General features: G+C 44.7%; 1 long non-coding RNA gene across 2 annotated transcripts in view; it reads left to right on the forward strand.

Annotated features, from left to right (window-relative positions):
* Positions 1-3,895: 3,895 nt before the first annotated feature.
* LOC142582182 (uncharacterized) overlaps positions 3,896-15,675 on the forward strand; it is an 80,807-nt gene continuing 69,027 nt past the window's right edge. Inside the window, exons 1-2 of one of the 2 annotated variants that reach the window (XR_012828384.1) lie at positions 3,896-4,031; positions 14,761-14,886. This is a non-coding gene — a long non-coding RNA (uncharacterized LOC142582182). The remainder of the gene's footprint in view (positions 4,032-14,760; positions 14,887-15,675) is intronic. The other variant, XR_012828385.1, reaches the window with a different exon arrangement.

The raw sequence follows: 15,675 nt of genomic DNA on the forward strand, positions 1-15,675 counted from the left end.
ATTTTCCGTTAAATCAACTCTCCCTTTGCCTCGACTGGCGGACAGCTCGACCGACTCTGGAACAATGCAGCAGTCTTTACTCGAGCTCTGCAACTCGCACTCCTGCGAACTGCCCTCTACTGCATTGCCCAGCTCACGCTGTGCATCGGCGGTCATGAGGTACTACACGCCAACCGCAACAATTAAGGCGCGGTAAAGAGCCTGCAGGCGTGCGCGCCGGTGAGTAAAAAGAGCACTGCTTCGCATTTTCAACTGTGAATTTCTTTGCGTGCAAGGCGGATGAAGCAGATTGCTGTAGTCGCTTCTAAAAAGCTTCAAGACTTGCAGCTATTCAGAAGCGCAGGCTGTGGATTCCAAAGACATTTCATAAAACTGTTTCTTTCATAATTGGGGAAAGTAATAACAATTATGTTTGTTTTCTCTTCAAAGACAATGAATCGAGGCTCTTGTTATTTTGACAAGTTGCTTAAGTTCATAACATGGAGTACAGAGAGAGAGAATTGAAGGAAGATGGAGAGGTCGGCCTGCGTTAGCGTGCTCTACTCTGCACATGCGGAGGGGCGACGTAAAGGCTGGATGAGGGGTGATGATGACATTTAAGAAGGATGCACAACGATGGAGGAGAGTTCGGCATGGAGTACAGAATAAATAAAAAATAGTTCTGGTAGTTTCTGCATAAATAATCCACCGCGATAACCACTGCACATTAGTGGCAAATGCACTTCCGGTGAGATATTAAGAATAATTACATTTTAGACGTAGTAAAATAACGATTATCCACTTTAATTTCCATTAATTCATCGTTTCTTTATTTCATTTATTAAGCACAAGTAATTTCCCCTATGTTGTCCTTGATGTCAGTGTTTGTTCGCTTCTGATGATATGTTTATTACTAGTATCTTATAGAAACAACTGTCACATAATCGAGGCTTGAGTAAGCACAGCACACACAAGGACAACTTTGAAATAAATGTTGTTGTGGGCACTTTTCCATCATGCAGCGCTGTGTGCACCGTTCTTAATCATACATGAATCAAAACCTCACCCACACTTCAGCCATAATAATCCAAGTGTTTTTTTTTTCTCTTTCGGACCCACCTTCTAAGACGCTGCTTACATTTGTTCATCCCTTTGGACTCTGTTGTCTCTTTGGATCGTACAAATCAGCTTTGAATGTGTCTCCACTAGGAGTTACCTCAAGTGCCAGAATCCTCACAAGGTATGTTTCCCAACAATTCACCTAGAAGCATCATTTGTTCATTTATTGGACTAACTTTTTTCACAATGTATTACTTGCATACTTGTAATGCCTTCATAATTTCTCTTTTCAGCAAAACGGACAAAAGAGAGATTATTGGCCTGCAAGCTGCCGACGCCAAGCCATAAGAAGCTCAACGATCACCATAATGACAACAGGTCCTCTTGAACTCTGTGCTTCACCATGAACTGTTCGCAAATTTACCCGATGGAGGCGTGTGACCCAGCCCTATACAGGAAATCAGCAGTCTACAGTTTTGTATTGTACCGAGCAGAAACACTAAAATTTGACATACAATCTTGCTTGCTTTTCTGGCTGTTTTACGACAAACGGTGATGTAACACGTGAGGTCCCGACTTATTTCTTTTTTAGTCGTTACAACCGTGGCAACCAGAAGAAAAACAAAGTAGCACGCTCATACTTGCTAATGCACAAACTCTGTCATCTGCTCTTTGTAAATCAGCTTGACGGGCAATACCACCAAGTATCACACGCTTTCTCAAATAATAAATTGTTAAGGGAAAATGCAAATAATTTTAAAATGATCAAGATCGCTCAGTACAGTTTTGAGAAAATTGCAACTCATGGAGGCTAATCTGTTGGCAATCATCCTTACATGGTTGATGAACAGTTGGCATAAATTTAATAACTACAGACTAGCCCTGCACATTGAGAGATAGCTAGAAAAGGCAAGCTCACATAACCGGCCTACTCCACACTTCCCAAACATGACAAATCACTACAAACAATTTTTCTTTCTCTTCAAACAGCAGATGATAAATCTTAGCACAGTGTGTTCCCAAAAGTTTTTGAAGTATACTTGGAGAATGGTAAGTTCGGCTTAACATTCAGGCAAACTACAGTTGACGATCAAGGGAAACCTCAGCATGGGAACTTGTCTTCGTCAGGGCCCTCACAAACATGCTTGCTTGTTGAAACGTTGGCTCCAGGCTGAGGCTTCCCTTGCTCACCTGTTATCTCCTTGCAACCTCTTTGCCTTGATTACGTAAATGATACAATACCGAGCACTGTGTTAGTGACACATCGGTTTTCCTTTACGAGGCTGTGCTGAAGTTTCTATCGCGCCTGCACTGATAAGACTTTTTACTCCATGCTGCCTTGTACGCGTGCGCTGTGTTTTGGAGGGCTATATTTGTCGAGTGCTGTCACCCTCATTAAACAGTTGAAGTAGCGCCCATGGTGTCGTCGTCTTACTTGTGTGTGTTGTTCTTGGCGCAAAATCTATTTAGGATACAATATATAACGTTTGTTGTCCTCCTAGTGCTGACATATATAAATCTAACACTATCAAAAAATACAGACAGTAATAGGAGATCGCCATGCTAAGCGAGCACGCAGCACGAGCGCGAGCAAACGCGTGAACATGAAGCTATCATAGATGAAGCTATTTCAACGGGAGCGCAGCAGACGACAAAGGCGAGTTCCCCGCCTGACGTCACCGGAGCGACACTGGCGACACGATCAATTTTGTGTGCGTGGAAGTTGCCGGCATGCTTCGGAAAAGGTGAGGGGATAGTGACGTTTATAGGGGTTGTTACGTTGATACGGCATATGAAAGTCCTTGTAGCGCAATCAGCGCCATAAATGGAGCGCGGTGAAACCGATTCTGCGTTGATTTCCTACGCACATTAGAGAGTCTTAGAATAGGGGCCCCAAACGTTTTGGGGCCCCAAAGAAATAGCGTCGAAGCCACTGCGCATGCGCGAGACGCAAACTGCGTTTGGGATTTGCGGTGGGAACGCTATTTCACCGATTTAGCGGGAGCCCAAATTAGCCACCCTACCCAAATAGCGCCCCAAAAGCTTTGCGTCAGCAAACATGGCGGCACCCATCGAAGCGACGGCTCTAACCTAGCACCAAACTGGGTTCGATTCGTGGTAACGCGTGAAGTTCGCAAGCTAGGAGAAGTGACTGCGGTTATCGCTTTCTCTCAACTAGCGTGCGTTATGACGCCGCTAGTTGAGGAAGACAGTTGAATTGAGGAAGATTCCGAATTCGATTGTGGATTTTATGGCTCGTAGGCCTAACACGGCTAAGCTTGGCTTGTGAAGGCACGTAAAGTTGGTTTGCTCAAAACTAAGCGCAACTAATTGTTTGCTGCTTACAGAATAACCTCTAAATTGTAATTAAACGCGAATACACGCAAGTCACAATTACTATTCCTGTCATAAAATGGTATAGCTTATTTAATTATTCGTAATAGCTTTTCTTTGACGCCATAGTGGCGCTGTCAGCGCAACACGCTATCCGCAAACGCAAAACCCTATTCTAAAGCTCTTCACTCCTGCGTGCCCCGACGATAACACCCGCAAAGCTCTTTGGGGCCCAAAACTATAGGGGACCCTATTCTAAAACTCGCTATTCTGAAGGGCGCACCTTCGCCGGTTTAAATGTGGCGCCACGTTGATAGCATGCTGCGACTTGCAGCCCTAAAAGAGAGTGCGCAATTTAATATGATCATAAAGAGCGAATAGAAAATAAAATGTATTCTGTTAAAAATACAGTTGTGTATTAGAGTTGTTTTAAATAGAAAATATATAAGCATGAGAAAAGATTAGACAACTTTATTAAACGCAGCTCAGCAGCGAAGGTGGCGCCACATGCAACGGTCCCGCTTCGCCTGCGCTTCGCGTTCTTTTTTGCAGATTTTGAAACTTTCGGCAGCGGTGGCGGCGATTCCTTCGTTTTCGAGTAGGGAACTTCGGATCGCGTTTGCAAGAACGGCAGCAACAAGATCGCTTTATTTCGTTCGGTAAGTGATTTTATTATATGATTGAAGGCTTTCTACTTTGCTGCGAGTCACGTTGGACGACATGAACATCAGCTAAGGTTTTGGATTGTCGCATTCATGCAGTTATTGACGGAGGCTGAGGCTGTTTCAGAGTCCAATTTTCATTAGGCTTGTTAGAAGCATTTTTTTTATTTTGCCTCCTTGCAATTTGGATATGGTACTAGCTTTGAGACTACGACGGGAGCTGTGTAATTCCGTTACCGACTCTATATATTGAAATAATATAGTATAAATTTATTAGCAGAATTTGGCCTAGAGAATGTAATTAAAGATTACACTAGAGAGGAATATCGCGGCTAGAAAATTACGAGATCCTGCATTGGTCTCATTATGGTTCGATTTGCAAATGAATGCTGTGCTTCTGGTATCTTAAAACCAAAATTAGCGGATCATTACATTGTGGTGATGACGGATAAACACACCGAAATTTGTGATCACATTATTACAGAAGAGGTATTAGATAATAACGTAGTAGATATATTCAACATTTTTATTGGATGCCCCTGTCACGACTTGGTCACATAAATTTGTACAAGAAGATAACAGAAATATTGCAAATATTTATCTCAAGTCAACGAAACGAGTAAAGATTAAAATGAGAAACGCCGACAATAAATGGATGACTCAAGAGCTAGTTCATTTATGTTATCTGAAATATGACACTTGGAAAAAGTGCATAAAAGACCCAGAAAGTCTTTCGTACAGTGATGAATACAGGTCATTAAAAAATCTTGTAACCGCAAAAATACGACAAGCAAAATGGACGTACCTCATGCGGCAGTTTACTTTTTAAAAAATGATAGCAAAAAACTTGGCAAATGGCGAACGAAATGATGAGCAGATTGAAGAAGGCATCTATTGACGATGCTCTAAAAAACTTTCCCGGTGAAAATTTCCACACCTTATGCAATAAATTCAATACGACCTTCACTTCACAAGTGTAGCAGAAAACTGAGACGTATGAACCTTGATGAAGATACCAAGTATCGACCGAAACGTGGTTCTACGCTTTCTACATATTTGCGATTTATTTCTAAATCTGGTCTATATGGCTATAATGCGCTGGATAAAAAAGCACAAACCACCTTGGTATGATAAAATTCACTTTAGACACGTGTTCTACAACTTTAATGAAGTTATTCTCAAAAAAACTAAATGGAATATTCGAAACGGGTGAAATACCGGATAAACTAAAGGTATCCATAGTAGGATCATCATATAAGAATGGCAAAAGTCAAGTGCACAAACTACAGGCCAATCACAATTCTGTCTTCCTTTGCTCATATCATGGAAAAACGCATTGCGTCTACCATGCAGTCATTCTGCGACAAGTTTTCTTTAAATAACAGAACGGGTTGTATTTACAAACAATAAGAACTCAGTTACACTACTTGAAGAATTTGCGGATTTTATCAACAGTCCGTTAGAAAATAATCACGTAGTACTAGCACTATTCTTAGTCCTGACCAAAGCATCTGATACAATAGACCACAATGTGTTGTTGGAGAAGTAAAACTGCTTGGGCTTTCGAAATAAGTTTTACAAATTCTTTAGTATTTAAGAAGGAACGTGGCTTTGAATATCAACTTCTTTATTTCTTCATGGATATTGACGAAAATTGGCAAAAATATTTAGAATGTCCTGATGTCCTAGAATGTCCTCCCTGATGCTTCCATAAAATTCCAGAGCGATATCTTCAGAAAATTTTATTGCATTTTATTCAGCAGAATTTTTCTCCGTCGAACTTCCTGGAGAGCCTGGGGAACTTAAAAGACGGGATAAAAGGCTTGTTAAGTATTGACGACATAGCTAAATGCATGCTGAAGGTCGTGACATTCTTGCTCTTTTTTCGGCAACGCAAATTTTTTGGAGTGCCGTTTTTATGTTACCTTCGCATCAAGCACACTTTCGGAGTAGACGAATAGCCATATCGTAAACTTACAAAGGGTCAAGATAAGAAAGCGAGCATGTCACGACCTGCACTGTAGCCTAAGGAACGTGAAAAAAAAAACGGAGTCAAAATATGTTAAACGGTAACAAAGAAATCAGCTTCAGAAACTGAGCAGAAAGGAAAAAAAGAAACAGTTTTCAGAAAACAGCTCTCAAAATTTCACCTTCCCTTCAGTTCTCTAAAAGGCATCAAATTTGTAGTCTTTGGGGTGTTTTGTGATGTAGGGCTTCTTGCACATGTGACCTCTGGTCTGGTGTGCCTTCGTCGCTCACCCTTTCTTTGTTTGGCATTCTTTGCTGCTGCTCTACAAAGAGCATGATGCCCGGGTTTCAAACCAAGTGAGGTGCGGAACTCTGTGTGGGCACGAATATAGTTCCAGTATTGTACCTGCGCGCTACCTGATTGATAGCAGTCTCCAGTACAATCAGTGAGTCATATTTTCTTTTGGTAGAATTGACCATGTTACTGAATGACAGCTCTGAGTGTCAGCAGCCTTCCAAGTCATCGCCTGACAATGGCTGTGGAACTTACGATCAGAGAGCCAGTGATGCGGCTGCTAGGTGCTTTCCGGAATTGTACTTTTGTATGATGCCTCGATGACTTCTGCAGCCAGGTGTCCGCGCCAGCCCAAGGGGCCTAGTAAAGAGAGCTTATGATGAGGTTCACTTTATGAAGGGCTTGGTATGATACATATTGCTACGAGCTATCGTGACAATATGATAATAGACCAAACGCGCCATACGCTTGGTTGCGGGTCGAAGGTGCCGACGCGCGGAATGCCTAGCCGCAGATACAAGGAGTCGACGCTCCATGTGCTTAGTAGCGCAGTTCGAGGTGCCAATGCGCAAAATGCGTAGACGCGGGCTCGAGGAGTTGACACTCAATGCGCTTATTCGCGCCGTCCGAGGTGCCGGCGCGCGACATGACCAGACGGGGGCTCGAGGGATTGACACTCGATGCGCTTATTCGCGCAGTCCGAGATGCCATCGCGCGAAATGCCTAGATGCGGGCTCGAAGAGTCGACAGTCGATGTGCTTATTCGCGCCGTCCGAGGTGCCGACATGCGAAATGCCTAGATTCGGGCTCGAGGAGTCGACAGTCGATGCGCTTATTCGCGCAGTCCGAGGTGCCGACGTGCGAAATGCCTAGACGCAGATACAAGGAGTCGACGCTCGATCTGCTTCGTCGCGCAGTCTGAGATGCCGACGCGCGAAATGCCTAGAGGCGGGCTCGAGGAGTCGACAGTCCATGCGCTTATTCGCGCAGTTCGAGGTGCCGACGCGCGATATGCCTAGATTCGGGCTCGAGGAGTCGACAGTCGATGCGCTTATTCGCGCAGTCGGAGGTGCCGACGCGCTAAATGCCTAGACGCAGATACAAGGAGTCGACGCTCGATGTGCTTAGTCGCGCAGTTCGAGGTGCCGACGCGCGATATGCCTAGATTCGGGCTCGAGGAGTTGACAGTTGATGCGCTTATTCGCGCAGTCCGAAGTGCCGTCGCACGAAATGCCTAGATGCGGGCTCGAGAAGTCGACAGTCCATGCGCTTATTCGCGCAGTCTGAGATGCCGACGCGCGAAATGCCTAGATGCGGGCTCGAGGAGTCGACAGTCGATGCGCTTATTCGCGCAGTCGGAGGTGCCGACGCGCTAAATGCCTAGACGCAGATACAAGGAGTCGACGCTCGATGTGCTTAGTCGCGCAGTTCGAGGTGCCGACGCGCGAAATGCCTAGATGCGGGCTCGAGGAGTCGACAGTCCATGCGCTTATTCGCGCAGTTCGAGGTGCCGACGCGCGATATGCCTAGATTCGGGCTCGAGGAGTCGACAGTCGATGCGCTTATTCGCGCAGTCGGAGGTGCCGACGCGCTAAATGCCTAGACGCAGATACAAGGAGTCGACGCTCGATGTGCTTAGTCGCGCAGTTCGAGGTGCCGACGCGCGATATGCCTAGATTCGGGCTCGAGGAGTTGACAGTTGATGCGCTTATTCGCGCAGTCCGAAGTGCCGTCGCACGAAATGCCTAGATGCGGGCTCGAGAAGTCGACAGTCCATGCGCTTATTCGCGCAGTCTGAGATGCCGACGCGCGAAATGCCTAGATGCGGGCTCGAGGAGTCGACAGTCGATGCGCTTATTCGCGCAGTCGGAGGTGCCGACGCGCTAAATGCCTAGACGCAGATACAAGGAGTCGACGCTCGATGTGCTTAGTCGCGCAGTTCGAGGTGCCGACGCGCGATATGCCTAGATTCGGGCTCGAGGAGTTGACAGTTGATGCGCTTATTCGCGCAGTCCGAAGTGCCGTCGCACGAAATGCCTAGATGCGGGCTCGAGAGGTCGACAGTCCATGCGCTTATTCGCGCAGTCGGAGGTGCCGACGCGCGAAATGCCTAGACGCAGATACAAGGAGTCGACGCTCGATGTGCTTAGTCGCGCAGTTCGAGGTGCCGACGCGCGAAATGCCTAGATGCGGGCTCGAGGAGCTGACAGTTGATGCGCTTATTCGCGCAGTCCGAAGTGCCGTCGCACGAAATGCCTAGATTCGGGCTCGAGGAGTCGACAGTCGATGCGCTTATTCGCGCAGTCGGAGGTGCCGACGCGCTAAATGCCTAGACGCAGATACAAGGAGTCGACGCTCGATGTGCTTAGTCGCGCAGTTCGAGGTGCCGACGCGCGAAATGCCTAGATGCGGGCTCGAGGAGCTGACAGTTGATGCGCTTATTCGCGCAGTCCGAAGTGCCGTCGCACGAAATGCCTAGATTCGGGCTCGAGGAGTCGACAGTCGATGCGCTTATTCGCGCAGTCGGAGGTGCCGACGCGCTAAATGCCTAGACGCAGATACAAGGAGTCGACGCTCGATGTGCTTAGTCGCGCAGTTCGAGGTGCCGACGCGCGAAATGCCTAGATGCGGGCTCGAGGAGCTGACAGTTGATGCGCTTATTCGCGCAGTCCGAAGTGCCGTCGCACGAAATGCCTAGATTCGGGCTCGAGGAGTCGACAGTCGATGCGCTTATTCGCGCAGTCGGAGGTGCCGACGCGCGAAATGCCTAGACGCAGATACAAGGAGTCGACGCTCGATGTGCTTAGTCGCGCAGTTCGAGGTGCCGACGCGCGAAATGCCTAGATGCGGGCTCGAGGAGCTGACAGTTGATGCGCTTATTCGCGCAGTCCGAAGTGCCGTCGCACGAAATGCCTAGATTCGGGCTCGAGGAGTCGACAGTCGATGCGCTTATTCGCGCAGTCGGAGGTGCCGACGCGCTAAATGCCTAGACGCAGATACAAGGAGTCGACGCTCGATGTGCTTAGTCGCGCAGTTCGAGGTGCCGTCGCACGAAATGCCTAGATGCGGGCTCGAGGAGTCGACAGTTGATGCGCTTATTCGCGCAGTCTGAGATGCCGTCGCACGAAATGCCTAGATGCGGGCTCGAGGAGTCGACAGTCGATGCGCTAGTTCGCGCAGTCGGAGGTGCCGACGCGCTAAATGCCTAGACGCAGATACAAGGAGTCGACGCTCGATGTGCTTAGTCGCGCAGTCTGAGATGCCGACGCGCGAAATGCCTAGATGCGGGCTCGAGGAGTTGACAGTTGATGCGCTTATTCGCGCAATCCGAAGTGCCGTCGCACGAAATGCCTAGATGCGGGCTCGAGGAGTCGACAGTTGATGCGCTTATTCGCGCAGTCTGAGATGCCGTCGCACGAAATGCCTAGATGCGGGCTCGAGGAGTCGACAGTCGATGCGCTAGTTCGCGCAGTCCGAAGTGCCGTCGCACGAAATGCCTAGATTCGGGCTCGAGGAGTCGACGCTCGACGTGCGTAGTCGCGTAGTTCGAGCTGCTGACGCGCGAAATGCCTAGACGCGGGCTCGAGGATTTGAGACTTGATGCGCTTATTCGCGGAGTCCGAGGTGCCGACGCGCGGCATGACCTGACGCGGGCTCGAGGAATTAACACTGGATGCACTTATTCCCGCAGTGCGAGGTGCCGACTCTCCAAATGCCTAGACGCGGGCTCAAGGAGTCAACGCTCGATGTACTTAATCGCGCAGTCGGAGGCGCCGATGCACAAAATGCTTAGTCGATGGTTCGAGATGTCCGCGCGCTATTTGCTTGATCGCCGAGCCAGAGACTCCTATGCGCGAAATCCTTAGCCTCGGTACGAGGATTGCGTGCGCGACGTGCTAGGTCACGAATTCCGAAACACCGAGTGCTGAAAGGCTTAGCCGCATGTCCGAGGATTCCGCTCGCGAATGTTGATCGCGAAGTCCGTGCCGCCGATGCTCGGAATGCTTAGCCGCGGATCTGAGACTTCCACAGACGTAGGGAGCGGCCACACCACGGACACTACTGAGATGTCTGCGTAGCACCCGTTTTCGCACGTCGAGATTGTGGCGAATGGAGACCACAGAATAAAGATGGAGACTAATACTTCCAGGCTAGGGGGGGGGGGGGGGGTCGAGGTGCAAGGAGCCGAGCAGATGACCACCGGACCAATGACGAACAGCGCTAGATTCACGTGGCGGGCGCGGCAAATCGCAGACCCCGGCACGACCTTCAGTCATTTGATTTTTGTGTGCTTGTTTCTGCATGGAGGAGATAGCTAAAGTGGCATATTTGAAGTCAGAGAAATGCGCTTTCCAACGAGTCCTAGATGGCGTCGCTCGGTTGTGCCGTTCCAGAGATAGTGTGGCTTGAAAAACACCGTTCTTTCTTGATTTCCGCGAACTTTTTCGCCACCTTGGCTGATAAAACAATTTTTAGAGCACTTCTACATGGTTTATAGTGATGATGTTTCGGAATCAGATAGAAAGAGTTATAGAAACTAAAAATGTGATTTAAAAAAAAAAAACGACTTTTTGGCCATTTTTCGCGATGCAAAAGCCGCGTCCCCCCTTAAAAATATAGTACAGTGGGTAAGACGAAGTTTGTGGTGACTTTCAACCAATAAAGTGTCGGGTGCCACAGGGTAGCACACTAGAACCGTTTCTTTTCAACATATAATATATGTTGAAAAGAAACGGATCAGAAACATATTATGTTTCTGATCTGGGTCTATTAAAACTAATACTATTAAAACTAAAACTATTTAAAACTAATTCGAAGCTGTTTCAATATGCAGACGATACAGCACTTGCCGAGGTATCCGAGTTTAAAGTAGAGAATCGAGCCTTTCAGCAAGATATGTGCAAAGTGCTAGACTGGTTTTCAGAAAATGAAATATTTGTAAATCGTAAAAAAACAGAGCTACAATGTTTCAGAAACACGCACAAGAATATTTCTCTACAGCTGCCTTTATACCTACATGGTTCGGTGTGTTCTCCGTGTAAGTGCCTGGCTTTAGGGTACGAACCAGTTAAGTACCTGGGTGTTCTTTTTGACCAGCACGTTACATGGACTGAACATGTTACCTATATATTTAAGGGATAAGGGTCGCTGCAGCAATGATGTACAATTTGCGAGGAAAAACCCCAATGAATTAGCGGATAACCATATACAAAGCATTAGTATTAATGTATGCGATAACATTATATGGCACTTGCTCACACTATAAGAGACAAACCTTGAACAACACAAACGAATTGTATATACAGTAACTTACAACACTCCATTGCAATCAGTTGACAAAGAAAAAACATGCGTTCTTCTTGGTGTACTACGAATACAGCTAATCTATTTTTGTTGTGCTTTTGCGGTATTACTTCTCTAATGATTTCAAGATACCAGTTCGCAAAAATGTAACATTACGTACAATAGAACACTTTGTTAAATCATGGTGTCATACTAATTATGGTGCCAAGAGGTGCGAATATTATGTTCCAAGTCTTTTTAATCAAATTGATGATGACCTGTTTGGAATCACCTCCAAAAGAAAAATGCATAAAGAAATTAGAAAATGGTGTGTGACTGTAGGGGGTCAATATATAATGTAACACAAAGGTCCTTACATGTACTACATTGCCCTGAAAGCTAATATACTTTATTTTTTCTTACCCTTTTTGTTCTTATTTTTCTTTCTTTTTTATTTATTTACTTTAGAAACACATCATTGATCTCTGCGTATAATATCCAGCTTTTGTAAGATGCTGTTATATACACCTGGAATGTAATTTGTTCTTTTTAAATTTCGTGCAGAACACTCTGTTGAATTTAGAAAAACAATGGGTAACATGTGATGTTGATAACTCTGTGGCACAATTTTGTTGCACACATTTAGATGCTCTGTCTACTGCCTGGTTGGTCGACAAGCACAGTGTGCTTAGACTAATCCATTGAATGCTATCTTTACTAAATGTATTTTTTGAAATAAAAATTGAAATTGGAATCATGCAGTTGTAATACTATATTCATCACTTTGCATGCACTGCATTAAAACATGATGCATAAATAACACTCGCAGGCTGCGACTACAGATGAAAAATAAGCGATACCACAAAAATATTGCATGAAAGTCGCCTCGACACCATTCGTTGCCCTTCTAAATTGGGAAAAACTGCTAATGGCCCCAGATTTAGCTCATGGAAGTGTGTCCACTCCACCACTATGCATGAAGGCAATGCAAATAACACCAACGGCGGGGAGCAACCAAAGTGCGATCGCTGAAACCGCTTGCAGCTGAGGCCTCTCTTGTGCAGCGACAGCAAAGAGCAGAAGCTTACGATGCTGTCTCAAGGGAAGCCTCAGGGAAGTAAAACAAAATCAGCAGCAGCTCATAAGCATGCACATGCGACATTTCATGAAAATTGAACATTTAATGTGGTTCAAAAATCTGACGGGCGTAGCATGCTATATTGAGTGCACAAATATATCACCTTCACGCATTAGCTAAATGAACCTTGCAATTTCAAGTTCAAGAAATTTAGTACTGAGTGACTTGTTTCAATGTTCCTGTGTGAAATTTAAAATCCTCTCCACAAATCATGGTGAACTTTAAATTACTTTTGCATGTTTTGCTTTGGTTGAACGAGTATAATTTATTATTATTTTTTTATTTTAATATACCTTAACCATCAGTTTGCCTTTATTCTGTTTTTACTGAATAGTTTCTGCGCTGCACTGTCCCACATGACTAGCAAGACAGCTGAATTGCGTGCAGTGTTGTCGCAGAGTAGTGTGTAGCTAATTTAGTCTGCATCTTCTTCAATTTTTTTCGTTCCGAGCATATGAATATCTTCTCTTTCGGAGCACCTGTCTTCACACGGAGGTTGCATTTAAAATTCTGTGTGAACTATCACGGCTCATATGACATTAAACCTAACTGCAAATGGAAAACCTTGGATGAAGCAATTCATAGCTGTCATGGAATGTGAGCTTGAAGTAAAGTGTGGTTAATTTGGCTGCAGAGGGAAAGCAATGACAATAAATTTGAGGCAAGAAACAAGGCTAAAACAAGGTTGATTTTGTTTGTTAAATAGTGAGCTATTACATTTAAATAGTTTACATAAGCCAGTGCAGCTTAAGGCTGTAAATAGCCAATTTACTTTTATTTTACTATTCTAATTTAAGTAGTCATTTGTGTTACCTGCATCAGCAGATCAATATTTTCTGAATTTTAGAGGCAGCTACGAATGACCCAATGTGAGCTAATATGCTTTCACACTCAATCAAAGCAGTGGCAGACTGGCTGACAACACTGTTGCTTGAGCGTCATCTGTGCCTCAAAGGTAAATGTGATGCATTTTATAACACTGCTTACATGGAATTATTACTGTGTTCTCTGGCATATATGAAAGTGAGCTATGCTTGCATTTATTGGCAGGGAACCTCAAGCTGTTTAATTTAGTTATAAACACGTCTGAACTCTAGCTTGCCAAATTGCAATGTTTAAATGCTGTCAGCATCAGGAAAGGGAGTTTTATGTTACGCTATTTGTCAGTAAGGAAGGTCGCCTTTCCCTTCTGAAATTTACAATATCTACTGTGAATTTGACATCAAAACAATGATGATAAGGTTGTTTGTCATTGTTGGTACTGATGAAAGAGTACCTAGCTTTCTTTTTACGAGTATACCACAAAATTTTTGTCTTGTTTTTATACAAAAAATGGATACCTGCCAACTCAGTAATTATGCTATGAAGCCTAATTTACTTGTTTAATAATACAGAAATATTATTAATTAATACATTACCATTTAGTGTTACAGCTCAAAACATGCGCAAAGTGTAGCGTGGCTTTGCACGTGAAACAGAAGTCTATTCATGTCACCAATACTAGATGTGGTGATCTCTTGGTACCAGACACAACTGACGTATACACACTATGACCATGCTGCGAAAACAGATCATTCAACACTTGACAAGATAACAGGTGAGAGAGTCCTCCTACATTAAAAAGAAAGAGTGTGCCGCTGGAAGGGTCAACTTGACTGCTTCTAGTGAGGTCATTACATCACTGTCAACTACTGCATGGAGCCAGCTACCTCGTGCTTGAGTTGTTTGCACTCTGCATGAATTCCAACCATGGTTTTGGTGATATGAATAGCCTCATGCTGCACGTATGAAATAGTGCTGCACTTGGAGGACATTTTAAACTAGCGGTATAAGATGTGGTGTAATAATCATCTGTGCTGCTCAAGGAATTGAGGCTACATGTCATAATTGTGCGGTTGGCAACTGCCTAAAGAAGCACAAAAGTTGGCGTCAGTACTCCCTTAATTAGTTTTGCTTGGGTGCATTAATCGATCTTAAAGAGAATAATAATCCTGATGCACAATTTGTTTTAAACTGTTCGTGTCTTGTTTTAACTTGTGCAGAATACCAGAAACCATTAATCCTGCCAATCCCTGTGTAAGCAGCCGCATCTTTCCCTGAGGTAGCGTGAAGAAGGAAGTTCCGCAGTGGTGATCTCAATGACAACTTTTGAAAGCACCACAAATCAGGTGTGTGCGTGCGTGCGTGACAATGGTATACAGTGCACTCTCAAGGCACCAGGGAAATTGGTTCCATTTATCAGGAGTTCCATTTACTGAGAGACAAAGCTGAATATAATTGCATGAATACAAAACCAACCAGCCATGACAATGGTGTTCCATTCAAGAGGCAGTTCCGTCTAAGCGATTTCCGTTTAGAGATTCCACTGTAGCTTTTGCAGCCATCATTTAGACAAAATATGTCTTTTAGGAGATTGGTTACTGGAAAGATGTATTCAAGAGAGCATTGTGAATGCCCTTTGCTGCCTTTTAAGTTTACAATTCCATCCAAGTCATAACTTGTTCTTTCTCTGCACTGTTTGCTTTAGTTAAACTGAAGTCTACAATAATAAAGTACTGCATTTCGTGATGCTATCAAAAAAAGCTAATTGGTCCCTGTGCGTACTTTATGAACATTTGAATTACCATTTTAACAAGACACTTTTTTTTATTTTTGGTGCAGTGATAACTAAGACTTCTAAATTCTCTGTAAAGAAATTGCATTTACTAAGGACCCACACTATTAGTCATATTCATAGCAACCATACTGAATTAAAATTGTATTTATAGAATAAACTGCATTTTTTTTACTGCTCCCTTAAGCATCTATAAGCAATTATGCAAGGTTATGTCTGTGTAGGGACAGGAAACAGCCTTTCTGCATGCTGTTTTATCTTCCTTAAAGGCACACTTGCGCTCTGTTCTGCTGCCATTAGTACCGAGTGCAGATTAACTGAGGTGACAGTGGTATGTATTGGC

The sequence above is a fragment of the Dermacentor variabilis genome, chromosome 5, assembly GCF_050947875.1.
Source record: "Dermacentor variabilis isolate Ectoservices chromosome 5, ASM5094787v1, whole genome shotgun sequence".
NCBI classification, from domain to species: Eukaryota; Metazoa; Arthropoda; class Arachnida; order Ixodida; family Ixodidae; genus Dermacentor; species Dermacentor variabilis.